General features: G+C 39.9%; 1 protein-coding gene and 1 long non-coding RNA gene across 11 annotated transcripts in view; one reads left to right on the top strand and one right to left on the bottom strand.

The window, feature by feature from the left end:
* SIK3 (SIK family kinase 3) overlaps positions 1-17475 on the top strand; it is a 250678-nt gene that overhangs the window by 143697 nt on the left and 89506 nt on the right. The window lies entirely within an intron of this gene.
* LOC123600710 lies at positions 7071-10385 on the bottom strand. Its single transcript, XR_006713768.1, has 3 exons — positions 10375-10385; positions 8670-8672; positions 7071-7286 (listed from the first exon to the last, which is right to left on the bottom strand). It is a non-coding gene; the product is annotated as an uncharacterized LOC123600710 (long non-coding RNA).

The following is a 17475-nucleotide window of genomic DNA, read 5'->3' as shown; positions in this document are numbered from 1 at the left end:
GTGAGGTGGTATCTCAGTGTGGGTTTGATTTGTATTTCCCTGATGATGAGTGATGTGGAGCATTTTTTTCCTGTGTCGGTTGGCCATCTGGATGTCTTCTTTGGAGAAGTGTCTATTCATGTCTTTTGCCCATTTCTTCCCTGGATTATTTCTTCACTGGATTATTCTCTTTTGGGTGTTGAGTTTGATAAGTTCTCTCTAGACTTTGGATACTAACCCTTTATCTGATATGTCGTTTGCAAAGTCTTCTCCCATTTCGTCAGTTGCCTTTTTGTTTTGCTGATTGTTTCCTTTGCTGTGCAGAAGGTTTGTATTTTGATGAGGTCCCAATAATTCACTTTTGCTTTGGTTTCCCCTCCGTGCTCTTAAAGAGAGCTGTTGCACTAGTGAAGTAAGAATAGAAATCAAAATGTTATGGGCTGCAGTGTGAGTGCATAGTGAGGAAGGGGAAAGTGTTTTTAAGAATGTTTTCTAAAGTTGATCATGTAACCTATTAATAACACCATTTAAATTGTGTACTGTAACTTATTCAAATATATGTATGTAGACATAAATGTCATATAATACATTAACTGTAACCTAAAGTATATACAGATTAGACATTGAAAATGATGAGATAAATAGAAATCACAGGACTTCAGGCAATAACAGAGTGAAGACGTTGGCAAATATTCCATCTAAGGAACAAATACAAAAGTGGCAGGATTGTCAAAAATAATTGTTAAGGCTCGGGGCTCCTGGGTGGCTCAGTCGGTAAGCGTCCGACTTCGCCTCAGGTCGTGATCTCGCGGGTTCGTGAGTTTGATCCCCACGTCGGGCTCTGTGCTGACAGCTCACAGCCTGAAGCCTGCTTCGGATTCTGTGTCTCCCTCTCTCTCTGCTCCTCCCCCACTCACACTCTGTCTCTCTCTCAAAAATAAATAAACACTAAAAAAAAGTTAAAAAAAATTGTTAGGGCTCTGAAAATGAATCAGTGGCAAACATTACATTGAGAAGCTTTAATTCATGAAAATCTTTTGAATTTGTGATGAGAATCGTGGGGGTCTTTGGCTTTGTTGCCTGAGCCCCTATATCCTTTCTCTTCCCTCCCCAGCTGAGCTGGCCTTAAAACGAGCAGCTTTGTTCTGATTTGATTTGGAAAAGAAGACAAAAACAAAAAATCAAAACCCACTCATTCCCAGTCGTGTTGTCTGTAAAAACAGTAAGTTTGGGACTTGCTAGCTAGCAGTTGTGATCTTTCTGGGGGCAGGCCACAGAATGGTCAACTAACCAGAAATTAAGTTGGGAGATCTTGTTAATGAGAGAGCCACAACGGGATAAGATAAATTCTTCATTCACATCTGGCTTACTGGGGGACTGGCATCTTCTGGGAAGTCCTGAGAAAGCCCAGCAAAGAGTAAAAGCTGAGGCTGACGTTGAAGCTTTCTGAACTTTGAAATGCACTGCTGAACTCACCAGTAGGTTTGTGGTGGAAGGTGGTTTGATCACTAATCAGTGTAGACATAGGGATGACGTCAAGGAAGCCATGCTAAAGAATAGAAATAAGGGAGGGAGGGTGCCTGGGTGTCTCGGTTGGTTAAGTGTGCAACTCTTGATTTCGGCTCAGGTCATGAGTTCATGGTTTGTGAGATAGGGCCCCATGTCGGGCTCCATGCTGACAGTGCAGAACCTACTTGGGATTCTCTCACTCCCTTTTTCTCTCAAAATAAAGAAATAAACATTTAAAAAATAAACATAAGATTTTTTTTTTTTTTAATTTAGCAGGAGGAATCAATGGCTACATACCACAGGGAGACAGATTCTCAAATTACTTCCAACAAGGTTACTAAAAAAATAAAAATGAGTAAAACAAAAGCAGCAACAAAAACAACAATCCTCAAGAGGAAAAATCATAATCCAGAATTGGCTAAACGTATTAACTATAATACACAGTTTTATTAGAAAACACTGTAGTTGTTGACCTGGGTGGCTTAGTCTGTTAAGCATCCGACTTCAGCTCAGGTCACAGCCTTAGAGTTCATGGATTCGAACCCTGCATCGGGCTCTGTGCTGACAGCTCAGAGCCTGGAGCCTGCTTCAGATTCTTTGTCCCACTCTCTCTTTGCCCCTCCCGTGGTCACACTCTGTCTCTCTCTCTCAAAAATAAATAAACATTAAAAAAAAAAAAACCCACTGTAGATGTTAAAGAAAAAAACCTCAAACATGTGATCTGTATTCAGGAAGAAAAGTAGCCAGTAGAAAATTTCTCCGAGTAGGTCTAGATGTTATTTTTAGCAAAAACTTAATTATTATAAATTTTTTCAGACAATTAAACCATGTCTAAATGGAAAATATGATGACAATGGCTCAACAAATAGGAAATCTCAGTAAGGAAACAGAAACTATAAAAACGAACAATATGAAAATCCTAGAGTTGAAAGTGTAGTAACTGAAATGAAAATGCACTAGATGTTTTTTGCAGCGGATTTAAAGTGGGAGAAGAACCAGCAAACTTGAAATACCAATAGAAAAAAAATCTAGTCTGAAGAACAGAGAGAAAAATCATTGAAGAAAAATAATCAGAGCCTTGGAGACTGGTGGGACAAGATTAAGTATACGAACATATTTGTAATGGGAATTCCGGAAGGAGATGAGAAAGAAAAAGGGACAGGAAAAAATACTTGAAGAAGTGATGACCAAGAACTTCCAAAACGTATAATAAAACATGAATTTACAGTTTTTTTTACATTTTTTTTTTCAAAGTTTATTTTTTATTTTTGGGACAGAGAGAGACAGAGCATGAACGGGGGAGGGGCAGAGAGAGAGGGAGACACAGAATCGGAAACAGGCTCCAGGCTCTGAGCCATCAGCCCAGAGTCTGAAGCGGGGCTTGAACTCCCAGACCGCGAGATTGTGACCTGGCTGAAGTCGGACGCTTAACCGACTGCGCCACCCAGGCGCCCCTGAATTTACAGTTTTAAGAAGCTCAGTGAATCTCAGGTGGGTTAAACCCAAAAGGCATCCACGTCTAGACACATTTTGTCAATTTGCTGAAAGACAGAGAATCTTGAAAGCAGCAAGAGAAAAATGACCCATCACATACAGGGAAGCAACATGATTTACAGCTGAGTTCTTACCAGAAAAAAAAAAAGAGGCTAAAGGCAATGGATTGACATATTTAAAAGGCTGAAATAAAAAAACCCCAAAACCTATGAACCATAAATGCTATATCTAGCAAAACTGTCCTTCAGAATGTAGGCAAAATAAACACATTCCCAAGTAACCAGGGCCTGAGAGACCTGCTGTACAAGGCATCCTAAGGAAGTGCTCAAGTTGAAAGGAATGACACCAAATGGCAACTTATATCCATAGGAGGAACTAAAGAAAATCAGAAAAGATGAATATATAGGAAATAAAAGATTACATAAATATATTCTTTCCCCGTTTCTTCTCCTAATTCTTTAAAAGACAGAAAGGGCTTAAAGAAGTATTTATAACACTTTATTTCTGGATTTTGAAGATATATGGATGTAATACAAGTACCTAAAGGAAGGTTGAGGAAATGGAGCCATCTTGGAATAAAGTTGCTATATTTTACCAGAATCAAGTCAGTATTAGTTGGAAGTAGATGCATAGTTATAATCCCTAGAGCAACCACTAAGATAATATCAGCACCCTAACTTTGAAGGACAGTGGTATAAATGACTCTTGAGGGAGTTGACTATGATGGGAAGTAAAGAGAGAGCATTGGTGACTAAAAGGGCCATTGGTTGAATATGTGTTGTCTTTTTATTATTTATTTGGTTTACATCTATAGTTAATTTGAGGGGAAAGAACCAGTAGAGCCAGAGGGAATGTAGATATAAGGGAGAGAGTGAGATTTCATGAAGCATTCCTCAAGGAGGAGTTGAAAGCTGGTGAGTTTGTAGAAGTATTTGTTTGAGATTGATGTTTGGGGGACTAAAGTTTAGAGTCTGACTTCCTAATACTAGTGTTTGGAAAGTAGGAAAAGAGTTTGTATGCTGAGATGAGATCACAGAATAGCATCTAAAGGAAATGAAAGAAGTAGATGATAAGGGGACAAGCCGAAGGACTCATAGGCAGCATTGATAGGTTAGCAATTGTTGGGGATCTTAATTTTGTTGGGACTCCACTTGTGGCTTTTTAAATGGGTTGTTTGTTAGCAGTAGTTGGCAGCTTAGGTATAGGATTGAAGAACATAGTTGGTTGGTTTGATCCAGAGTTTTTGCAAGGTTGCTTGAGGTGATGAATCATGGTGCTTGGAAGTTTCTGCTCTAGGTGTAAAGATTATTAGCTGGGAACTTTATCCTGATGTTATTAGCAGATTATGACACCAAACTGTTTGGGACAGTAGTTGGCTGTTTGATTCCAACTCAGTTTCACATTTGCTGAAAGAGTTGTAGTGCCTTTCCCCTTTGTGGCAGTCATGCTGTATCTAAAATATTATCTTCCATTTTGAGTATCATATTGCACGAGGGACACCAACCATAGGAATGTGATAAAGATAGCAGTGTTTGCAATGGTTGGCATAAGGAGAGGGTTAGAAAAGTCTATGGAAGAAGTGATGGTTGAACAGAGTTTTCAAGTATGAGAAGTTTGCTGAGTGGAAATCAGCTTTCTGGACAAGTAATATAGTAAAGACTTGAAGGCATGAAACGACTTGGTATACTTAGGGAATTAGAACTAGTTTTTTTAGAGGATTAAGTGATATGCTGGTGGTTTTTGAATTATTCCAGAAGTTCTAAAGGTTCTTTGGAAATGTCTAAGATGCCTTCTCTGAGATGGTAGGTATGTAAGGCACAGTTTACAGGTCATGCTTTCCTCCAAGTACGTTCAGCCACCTCCCATTTTTCCTTCCTGTTCAACAAAAGCATAGTATCTACCCTTTTAAACCTAATATGCTTATTGGATTTCAACATAATATTTTTAAATAAATGAATCTTTGGCCACTATAATTTTGTCCACTCTTAGATGATAGCCACGGAAGGACTTTAAGCAAGGGTCAAGACTCAGTCCAGCTTATGTTTTAGAAAGGGTACATTGGTGCCAAAATAAGGGTGTATTTGAGGGCGATGAGATTAGTGTCTGGGAGAGCACTTAGGCTATTGGCAATGAAATTGATGAGAGCTGCGGATTATCTGATAAGTAGTGGCGTTGGGGATAGAGAAAACGGATTAGAAGTAGAGTTAAACAGAGCAGCATGGTTAGTGGGTAAGAACATGGATAGAGTCAGACTGCTGTGATTCAAATCCTAATTCTTCCATTTAAAGCCTTTGTGAGCTTGGGCAAGTTTTTAAACCCCACTGCCTTAGCGTCTTCCTCTTTAAGATGAAAATAAGGATGCTGCTGCTGATGGTACCACTTATCTTAGAGGTTGTTGTAAGGATTGTGTGTGTGTGTGTGTGTGTGTGTTTTAAAGTTTATTTAATCTGAGAGAGAAGGAGACCATGTGAGTGGGGGAAGGACAGAGAAAGAATCCCAAGCAGGTTCTATGCTGTCAGCACAGACCCTGATGCAGGGCTTGAACTTAGGAATCACGAGATCATGACCTGAGCCGAAACCTTGGGTCGGATACTTAACCGACTGAGCCACCCAGGCGCCCTAGGATTGTGTGTTTTTAAAGTGCCTCATCTGTGCAAAGACTTGTACAGCATGTGCATACAGCATTATTTTTTTTAATTAAAAATTTTTTTACATTTATTTATTTTTTATTTATTTTTTATTTTTTTTTCAACGTTTATTTATTTTGGGGACAGAGAGAGACAGAGCATGAACAGGGGAGGGGCAGAGAGAGAGGGAGACACAGAATCGGAAACAGGCTCCAGGCTCTGAGCCATCAGCCCAGAGCCCGACGCGGGGCTCGAACTCATGGACCGCGAGATCGTGACCTGGCTGAAGTCGGACGCTTAACCGACTGCGCCACCCAGGCGCCCCGTTATTTTTGAGAGACAGAGAGTCAGAGCACAAGTGGGGGAGAGGCAGAGAGAGAAGGAGACACAGAATCTGAAGCAGGCTCCAGGCTCTGAGCTGTCAGCACAGAGCCTGACTCAGGGCTCGAACTCACAAACCACAAGATCATGATTTGAGCCAAAGTCGGACACTCAACTGACTGAGCCACCCAGGTGCCCCTGCATGGCAGCGTTATTTATAATAGCTACAAAGTTGAAGTAAGTCACATTTCCATCAACTGATGAATGGATAAATAAAAGTGGTATACCCATACAATGGAATATCCTTCTGTGGTAAAAAGGATCAAGTACTGATACAAGCTACAGCATGGATAAACCTAGAAGACATTGTTCTGTTAAAGAATCCAGACACTAAAGACCACATGTTGTGTGAGTCCATTTATATGAAATGTCCAGAAAAGGCACATCTGTAGAGACAGAAAGTAGATTCATGGTTACCATGGAACAGGGGTGTGGAGAAGTAGGACTAACAGGGGTGTGGAGAAGTAGCTTGTTGGTAGAGGGTTTCTGTTTGGGCTAATGGAAATATTCTAGAATTAGATAGTAGTGATGATTGCCCAACATAGTGAATATATTGAAACCACCGAAGTGTATGCTTTGTTTGCTTGTTTGTTTGTTTGTTTGTATGTTTTGAGAGGGGGGCAGAGAGAGAGAGAGAGAGAGAGAGAGAGAGAGAGAATCCAAAGCAGGGTCTGCACTCTAAGTGCAGAGCCAATGTGGGGCTCAAACTCACAAACTGTGAGATCATGACCTGAGCCAAAACCAAGAGTCAGACACTTGACTGAGCCATCCAGGTGCCTCCAAATTGTACACTTTTTAAAATAGTTAATTTTATGTCTTACTAATTGTATTTCAATTTCTAAGAAGTATTTTAAAAAATAAAAAGATTCTTACAGGGACCTGGGTGGCTTAGTTAGTTAAGTGTCTGACTTCGGCTCACATCATGATCTCATGACTTGTGAGTTCGAGCCCCACATTGGGCTCTGTGCAGGCAGCTCAGAGCCTGCAGCCTGCTTTGGATTCTGTGTCTCCCTCTCTTTCTGCTCTTCCCCTGCTTGTGTTCTGTCTCTCCCTCTTAAAAATAAATAAATAAATAAATAAATAAATAAATAAATAAATAAATAAAATTCTTAGACTATCACCTGGTACATAGTAAGCTCTCACTGGCAGATGTTATCATTGAAGAATTGTAATGTTACAGGTTCCTGTCTTGAATGCACCCAGCTGAATGTATAGATGTCCCCTGGTCTCCATCCATCACTCTGTGGGAGTTAGGATTGGGATAACTGAAGCAAATATGTTGATGCTTATGCTGCTCTTTGTCTCTGACCTAGAGGGTCTCCTGTCTTCTGCCAGCATTCATGCAGCTGTGGCATATTAACTTGTTAAATTCTGGTGAAATCTCAGATCCTCTCCGTACTCGACAAAGTGGAAGGGGGAGTTTTGTTTTGTTTAAATACAAGACTTGATCTTAGGGTGGAGTTAAGGAGACAGTAGTGAGCAGGGTGAGTTTGAGTATAATCACTGTGGAAAAGATAACCTGCACAATTAGGTCCATGAGTAATAGGAGGAGCTTGAGCTGTGAACACAGGGATTGGCCCTGCTCAGAGACGGTGGAAGAAGGTAAAGGGCATATGTGGCTGTAGGTGGTTTTGTAGGTAGAAGAATGTGAAGTAAGGTATACCTCCCACCTTCTGTCTAATTTTCTGCCTCAAGTAGGAGGCCAGATCAGCACCTGATGGTTAAGGGTGAAAGGATAGGAACCTGGATGCCTGTGGAGGAGGTGAAATGAGCTGCTCCTAGGAGTGACAGAAGGGTGTGATCAAGGACAGCTAGGAGTTGATGACAGGCCCTGGCAATGGGAAGCCATGCATTTGTTGTTCCATTATACAGGATTGAGTGATTTTTATCCTCAGCAGTACTCAACAGCCTGTGGGTAAGGGGGGTAAGAAAGACATTTGGATCGATCCAGTATTGGTGGTTTATAGAACATGTGCAGAAGAAGAGAGACATTTGGCAGAGAAGAGTTGAGGCCACTGACAATAAAGTAATTAATGTCTGGGTCATTGGGTGTGGGGTGAAAGGGGGATGAAGGCACCTGACATCAGGATGAATGATCTTAAATAGTAGGAACTGAAAAATGGCTAGAGGTTTAGATGAAATGGAGAAGGAAGTGTGTTAGGCATAAGAGGATCAGAGGGCTCACAGTCTGAAATTGCATTGCTTGATGCAGTAACCACTGGCCACATGTTGCTTTTGTGCGTTTGAAATGTAGGTAGTACTACTGACGAACTGAATTTTGAATCTGACTTACTGTACAGGTAAAACTAAAAAACTAAGGCAGTGTGCCAAGAGTTTTAGGCCAGCTGAGAGAGTTAGCTAATTACAAAGTTAGAGCACAGTCTCCAAGACCACCCTCACTTCTGACACCAACTGCAAGTTTGGAAATTTCCCAAAACCACCCTTACCTTTGATTATTTGCTATAAAGACTGATGGAATTCACTGAAAGCCATTATAGTCACAGTTGCGGTCTATTACAGGGAAAGGATACAAATTAAAATCAGCTAAGGGAAGAAGCACAGAGTCCGGTACTACATGAGCAGTCCCAAACACAGAACTTTTATTTTCTTCTCCCTGTAGAATCAGGATGTGTAGTGTCAGTGTCCTGACATTGTTGTGCAACAGTATGCACTGAGGACTGCCTGTAAGGAAGCTGACCTGAGCCTCTGTGTTCAGAGTTTCGTAGGCATGATTGATCGATTGATTGCCCATATGCTTCATCTCTGCTCCAGGTCGCCTGTTATTGCGTGACCCAAAACTCACACCCTCCATTACATTGTTGGTCTTCCTAGTGTGGTCAGCCTCTACCCTAAGACTAGATGAATATGACCACTTCCGTGTTAAGTCATGTTGTAAGATTGGCATGAACCAAGCCCCCTAGGTAAACACAGATGCTCCTGTCACTCACATAACATTCTAGGGGCTCAGAGATGACCTCTCGGAAGCCAAGGGACAAGGCCAGATCTTTACTTGGGGCAGGACCTATTTCTTTATTACACACAGTGTAAAATACCTTTTCATTAAACACAACTCTTTTTTTTTTTTTTCCCCAACGTTTATTTATTTTTGGGACAGAGAGAGACAGAGCATGAACGGGGGAGGGGCAGAGAGAGAGGGAGACACAGAATCGGAAACAGGCTCCAGGCTCCGAGCCATCAGCCCAGAGCCCAACGCGGGGCTCGAACTCACGGACGGCGAGATCGTGACCTGGCTGAAGTCGGACGCTTAACCGACTGCGCCACCCAGGCGCCCCAAACACAACTCTTTTTTTGACAAAATTATATTTCACCTAGATTGTAGACAATTTAATGTCTGAAATGTGATAGGCCGTAAAGTACACACTGGAATTTGAAGTAGCATCTCATTGCTAATATATATGATTGGGTTGGGATTGATGTATTGGGTTGAATAAAATATAAAACTTTCAACATGAGTGATACTTTTTGCTTTTAAATTTTTAAAAAAAAATTTTTAATGTTTATTTTTGCGAGACAGAGACATGGAATGAGTGGGGGAAGGGCAGAGAGAGAGAGAGAGGGAGACACAGAATCTGAAGCAGGCTCCAGGCTCTGAGCTGTCAGCACAGAGCCTGACGCGGGGCTCGAACTCACAAACTGTGAGATCATGACCTGAGCCGAAGTCGGACGCTCAGCCAACTGAGCCACCCAGGTGCCCCAGATACTTTTTGCTTTTAAATGTGACTACTAGAAAATCTTAAATTATATTAAAATGGCTCACATTATATTTCTATTCAACATTGCTGATCTAGAAGGTTATGTTAAGAGAGAGGGAAGTATACTATTGAAACTTAAAATTTCAAAGGTAGAAAAATTTTAAGCAAAGGCAAGTTCAGGATGTGGCCAGAGGAACAGTTGCTGAACTTTGAGGGAGTTATATGTCACTGGAGATGAAGAAGATTCAAGGAGTCATGAGGCTAAATTGTCAAATAGATTATCCTCATGGCTGTTGACATTTCCTAAGTAACTGGCAGGATCTGGGTGGAGCAGTAGACTGTGATGTAGGTTTCTGTGTCTTTGATACATGTGAAGGCAAGAGAAGCAGAAAGGGGTTTACCAGATATCCTAGCATATACCTTGGTAGTGTGAAGGTAGTGGGGAGTTAGAAAACTTCCTGATTACTTGCTTCTTAGTTCCTCGTGGAATATTGTCCTTTCTTTCCTCGGGAAGCCTATAAAGGAATTTGTGGTCTCAGAACAATTGGTTGAAAGGCGATTTCAGTACGAAGTGCGAGAACACAAGATACAAAAGCCCAGCTATTCTCCTTTGCCCTTTAGTTGCTACTCAGCTTTCATGACCCTTCTCAAACGTTATACTTTCTGTGAACTCTGCCCTGATTTTGCTAGAGAGTTAATTGCCTATTTCCTTCTTCCTTTGAACATACCTCCACTATAAAACTGTTTGTAGTAAGTTTTTCTTTCTTTCTCCCTGTGTGTGTGTGTGTGTGTGCGTGCGCGCGTGTGTGTGTGTGTTTCTGTGTCTCTCACTTGCTGTAGGTAGTATCACTGAGGTACTGACACTAGATTGCTGACACTAGATTCGGTAATTTAAACAATAGTCTCTTAATTTATCACCTTTCTTGTGGTGGTTCTTTTGCCAGATCCTACTCATTTTCCTGATATCTAAATTTTGGAATACTCCTTGGCTCAGTCCGTGGACCTCTTTTCTTTTCTGTGCCCATCCACTCACTAGTTAATTTTGTATGACCCATTAAACTTCTGGCTCCTGAATTTTAAATCTCCTGCTCTATCCTCTGAACTCTAGATTTATATATCCAAGTGTTTACTTGACATCTAGATGTCTGATAGGCCTCTCAGCCTTAACCTGTGCAAACTGATGTCCATTTACCAACTTTCTCTTCTCAGCGGTCTTCCCCGTCTCCATAATGGCAACTCCATTCATCCAGTTGCTCACATCAAAAACTTCTAGAAAGTCACACTTAATTTTTCCTTGCTCACACTTCACGCCAAAACTATCAGTAAATCTTGGTGACTCAACCTTCAGAATGTATGCCCAATTCAATCACCATTGCCACCAATACCAGCCTGGTCTAGGTCACAGTCCTAGGCTGCTAGGATTACTGTAGCAGCCTTCAACCAGTGTTCCCTGAATCTGCCCTGATCCCACTATTTCAGTGAGGGTGATTCTTTAAAACTGAAAGTGAAATCTTACCACTCAGCTACTTCTGTTGTCTTTCCCATCTGTTTGGAAGAAATGCATAGTCCTTTCTGTGGTTTATGAAACTATATCATCTGGTCTCTGGCTACCTCTCTGACCTCAGGCCCTAGTACTCTCCCTCTTTTTGCACTGGCATGTCTTTTTTGTTCCTTAAACTCTCCAGTCTGTTCTCACTTTAAGTCCTTCATATATTCCATTCCTTCTCCCTGAGATACTCTTTTCCCAGATAGCCGCATAGCTCGCTCTTCCGTTTCCTTCAGATATCTTATCAAATGTTACCTTATTAGAGAGATCTCTGCTAGCCATGCTGTCTACAGTCTCACTTTTTCTGCTGGCCCACCGCTCTGTATCTCCTTCCTTCATTTTCCTTCTTGGTTCTTATCAACAACTGACGTATATGAGAGTAAAGACTGTACAGTTTTGAGCCTTGCTAGATCTCTAGCACTTAGAACAGTGTCTGCAGAGAACACATGCCCAGTAAATATTTATTGATCAGCTGGATGAAAGACTAAGTGAATGAAAGAATGTCACTAGACTGCAGAGCGTGGCATTTGAATTGTATGCGCGCGTGTCACTGTTTGATGCGGGCTCTAACGCGTAGTAAGTAAAATTATTTCATTGTGTTGCAATGAAATATAACCAAGTCAGGCATGCAATTTTCATGTTGTTCCACAACAGGTATTTTAGTTAATGAGTTTGATGTGGGGGAAAACACCTTTTTGTTTCCCGGATAGCTGCAGAGAAAGATATTGAAGGTTATAAATTCTGAACAACTTAATAGGCTTCAATAAATGGTTATTGAATGAACATTTATGACTCATCCATTTGATTTGTTGAAATGAGTATTGCGTACTATTCAGAACCATATTACAAAGGGGCAGCCATGACAATGTGTGTCTTTTTGATTTTACAAACAAAATTGAGAAACTGGTTAGTTTGGCAAACCACTACGCTCATAATTTAAAACTTCCCCAGTATGATTTCTTTAGATATATATCCCCAAACTTCCTATCTGAGACCATGAAGTCATAAATCCAGCATTTTATCAAGAAAAGTTTCCTGAATACCAGGCAGAACTCGTGGGCATTTATAATAAATTATTAACAGCAGTTTGTTGAAGTGTGCATGATTTATCATAGACATTCTCGATGCTTTAAAAATAACATTTCCTAATGGTGCCAGCATGTATGGAACCTGGAACTTCTCATAAAGCCATTCATTTATGCTACTGACCAATTGGGCACAGAGTGGGAAAGCCTGAATTGCACAACCATGAATAGCAGATAATGTGATAAGTGTTTCATCTGGAACCTTGTGTTTGTTTGAAAACGCTACCACATTTATTTGGACAAACTGCTACATACCAGGTTTGCGATTTGTTTATAACATGCTTTTCCTATTTAATCCTTATACCTTTGGTATATCTTTACAACTAAAACACTATTTTCCCACTAAATTATTTACTCCCTTTGGCTATAAAAGCTAGCTGTTTTCTCAGGCTTTACTGACAGAAGCAAATAACTGTATCACTGAGCTTCATTTTATCACTCTGAAATAAGACAGTTTCCTTCTGTCTCTTCCCCAATTAATTTCCCATTCATTAGTCTTCGTTTTTTTGTTTTATTTTCTTCATATCAGCTATGACTGTAGCGTTTATGCTTGCAACCAGCCTAGGATATGTGAGGAAGCCACCTGTGTTTTAGTGCTTAAAAACTTAGTTTGATGACCTTACTTTACTACTAAACACCCATTCATAGTTGTGTGATCACACTGCCAGTTCTACCATTATATGAAAATAAATGCCCTAGAGAATTATCAAAATATTTTTACTGCATTTAATATATACAAGTCCCAAGGGAATATGTTTGCCTGGCTTCTGTATTAATATTTTTCCTGAGGGTTCTCTGAACTGTTTTCTCCCCCTTAACCTTCTTTGGAAAATGTAGTTTCTCTGACAAAGCAAAACTGCTAGAAAAAAATAAGGATATTTTAATCATAATACTTAGAAAGTTGACTTTATATAAAGAGATTTTTATGACATATTTGGAATTAGTGCTTTCAAACTTTGATGTTTTTCAAAGATATTTTCTGGGCTGGTGTGTGTGTGTGTGTGTGTGTGTGTGTATGAATGAAAGAAAGACTGAGATTGATCCCATTTTATCTTCTTTTTATTTCAAGTTTTATTTAAATTCTAGTTATTTAACGTATATGGCAAATTTGGTTACAGATGTAGAACCCACTGACTCATGACTTACATATAACACCCACTGTTCATCCTAACAAGTGCCCTCCTTAAATACCCATCACCCATTTAGCCCATCCCCAACCCACCAACCCCTCCAGCAACCCTCAATTTGTTCTCTATAGTTAAGAGTCTCTTATTATTTGCTTCCCTCTCTTTTTTCCCCCTTCCCCTATGTTCATCTGATTTGTTTCTTAACTTCCACATATGAGTGAGTATGGTATTTGTCTTTCTCTGACTGACTCATTTCACTTAGCATAGTGTACTCTAGCTCCATCCGCATCATTGCAAATGGCAAGATTTCATCACCCTTTTTGATGGCTGAGTAATATTCCAGTATGTGCGCACACATGTGCACACATGCGCACACACACACACACACACAACATATTGGCTATTGATAAAAGCTGCTATAAACATTGGGGTACACATGCCCCTTTGAATCAGTATTTTTGTATTCTTTGGGTAAATACTTCGTAGTGCATTTGCTGGGTCGTAGGGTAGTTCTATTTTTAACTTTTTGAGGAACCTCCATACTGTTTTTCAGAGTGGCTGTACCAGTTTACATCCCTACCAACAGCGCAAGAGGGTTCCCCCTTCTCCACATCCTCACCAACATCTTTTGTTTCCTATAGTGTTAATTATAGCCATTCTGACTGGTGTGAGGTGGTATCTCATTGTGGTTTTGATTTGTATTTCCCTGATGATGAGTGATGTTGAACGCCTTTTCATGTGTCTGTTAGCCATCTGGATGTCTTCTTTGGAAAAATTTTCATCTACCCATTTCTTAATTGGATTATTTGTTGTTTTGGTGTTGACTTTGCTAAGTTCTTTATAGATTTTGGATACTAACCCTTTATCAGATAAGTCATTTGCAAATATCTTCTCCCATTCTGTAGATTGTCTTTTAGTTTTGTTGATTATTTCCTTCACTGTGCAGAGGCCTATAATACCAGCAAAGAAATTGAATCAGTAATCAAATATCTCCCAAGAAACCAAAGTCCAGGGCCAGGTGGCTTCCCAGGGGAATTCTACCAGACATTTAAAGAAATGTTAATGCCTGTTCTTCTTACACCATTCCAAAAAATAGATATGGAAGGAAAACTTCCAAACTCATTCTACGAGGACAGCATTACCTTGATTCCAAAACCAGACAGAGACCCTACTAAAAAGAACCACAGACCAGTATTCCTTATGAACGTCGGTGTAGAAATTCTCAGTAAGATACTAGCAGATCAAATCCAACAGTGCATTAAAAAATTATTCACCACGATCAAGTGGTATTTATTCCTGGGCTGCAGGGTAGTTCAATATTCACAAATCTATCAGCGTGATATGCCACATTAATAGAAGGAAGGATAAGAACCATATGATGGTTTCAATAGATGCAGAAAAAGCATTTGACAAAATACAGCATCCATTCTTGATAAAAACCCTCAACAAAGTAGGGATAGATGGAACATACCTCAACATCCTAAAAGCCATTTACAAAAGATCAGCTAATATCATCCTCAGTGGGGAAAAACTGAACTTTTCCTCTGTAGCAAGGATGTCCACTCTGACCGTTGTTATTTAATGTAGTACTGGAAGGCCTAGCCTCGGCAGTCAGAACACAAAAAGAAATAAAAGGCATCCAAATCAGCAAGGAAGAAGTAAACCTTTCACTATTTGCAGACAATAGAAAAACCAAAAGATTCCACCAAAAAACTACTAGAACTGATAAATGAATTAAACAAAGTCGCAGGATATAAAATCAGTGTACAGAAATCTGTTGCTCCTCTATACACCAATAATGAAGCAGGAGAAAGAGAAATCAAGGAATTGATGCCATTTACAATTGTCCCAAAACCTATAAGATACGTAGGAATATACTTTAACCAAAGAGGTAAAGGATCTGTACTCTCAAAACTATAGAACACTTAGGAAAGAAGCGGACACAAATGGAAAAACATTCCATGCTCATGGATTGAAAGAACAAATATTGTTAAAATGTCTATAGTACCCAAAGCAATCTACGCATTTAATGTAATCCCTATCGTATTTTTCAGAGGCTAGAATAAACGATCCTAAAATTTATATGGAACCACAAAAGACCTCAAATAGCTAAAGCAGTCTTGGAAAAAAAGAAAAAAAGCAAAGCTGGTGGCATCCAATTCTGGACTTCAAGCTGTATTACAAAGCTGTCATCAAAACAGTGTGATACACAAAAACAGACACGTAGATCAATGGAACAGAGTAGAAAACCCAGAAACGGACTCACAGCTATGTGGTCAACTAATCTTCAACAAGGCAGGAAAGAATATCCAGTGGGAAAAAGACAGTGTCTTCAACAAATGGTGTTGGAAAACTGTACAGTGCAACAGGCAGGAGAATGAACCTGGATCGCTTTCCTACACCATGCACAAAAATAAACTCGAAATGGATGAAAGACCTAAATGTGAGACAGGAAACCATCAAAATCCTGGAGGCAGCAACCTCTTTGACCTCAGCCATAGCAGCTTCTTACTAGACATGTTTCTGGAGGCAAGGGAAACAAAAGCAAAAATGAACTATTGAGAATTCAGCAAGATTAAAAGCTTCTGCATAGCGAAGGAAACAATCGACAAAACTGAGATCATTGGTCCCATTTTATTTAAAAAAAATTTTTTTATCCTGTTAGCAAAGAGTTTTTTTTATTTTATTTTTTATTTTTTTAAATTTACATCCAAATTACTTAGCATATAGTGCAACAATGATTTCAGGAGTAGATTCCTTAGTGCCCTTACCCTTTTAGCCCATCCCCCCTCCCACAACCCCTCCAGTAACCTTCAGTTTGTTCTCCATATTTATGAGTCTCCTCTGTTTTGTCCCCCTCCCTGGTTTTATATTATTTTTGTTTCCCTTCCCTTATATTCATCTGTTTTGTCTCTTAAAGTCCTCATATGAGTGAAGTCATAGGATTTTTGTCTTTCTCTGACTAATTTCACTTAGCATAATACCCTCCAGTTCCATCCACATAGTTGCAAATGGCAAGATTTCATTCTTTTTGATTGCCAAGTAATACTCCATTGTGTGTGTGTGTGTATGTATGTATGTGTGTGAATATATATATATATATATATACATATATATATATATATATATACACACACCACATCATCTTTATCCATTCCTCCATTGATGGAAAGAGACATTTGGGCTCTTTCCATACTTTGGGTATTGTTGATAGTGCTGCTATAAACATGGGTGTGTGTCCCTTCGAAACAGCACACTGTATCCCGTGGATCAATGCCTAGTATTGCAATTGCTGGGTCGTAGGGTAGTTCTGTTTTGTTTTTTGAGGAACCTCCATACTGTTTTCCAGAGTGGCTGCACCAGCTTGCATTCCCATGGTCCCATTTTAAAAGCCATTATGTTAAAAGACACATCGCATACAGTTTTACCTTTATAACCATTTTAAGCAGATAGTTCGGCATTAGTTATATTCGTGTTATTGTGCTACCATCGCCAGTGTCCATTTACAGAACTCTTTTTGTCTTGCAAAACTCAAAGTCTGGGGGCGCCTGGGTGGTGCAGTCGGTTAAGCGTCCGACTTCAGCCAGGTCACGATCTCGCGGTCCGGGAGTTTGAGCCCCGCATCAGGCTCTGGGCTGATGGCTCAGAGCCTGGAGCCTGTTTCCGATTCTGTGTCTCCCTCTCTCTCTGCCCCTCCCCCGTTCATGCTCTGTCTCTCTCTGTCCCAAAAATAAATGTTGAAAAAAAAAAAAATTAAAAAAAACAAAACAAAACAAAAAAAAAAAACTCAAAGTCTGTGCCCATTAATCACTAACTTCACATTTACTTGTTTCCCATCCCTTGGCAGCCCCATTCTACATTGTCTCTATGAACTTGACTATTCTAGTTACCACTTAACAGTAGAATCATAGTATTTGTCCTTCTGTGACTGGCTTGTTGTACTTTGCATAATGTCCTTAAGGCTCCTCCACGTTGTATGTATCAAACTTTCCTTCTTCTTTAAGGCCGAATAAT

This window comes from Leopardus geoffroyi, chromosome D1, assembly GCF_018350155.1.
Source record: "Leopardus geoffroyi isolate Oge1 chromosome D1, O.geoffroyi_Oge1_pat1.0, whole genome shotgun sequence".
Lineage (NCBI taxonomy): Eukaryota > Metazoa > Chordata > Mammalia > Carnivora > Felidae > Leopardus > Leopardus geoffroyi.
Note: the sequence above shows the minus strand (reverse complement) of the source record. Positions and strands in the feature narration are given on the sequence as shown.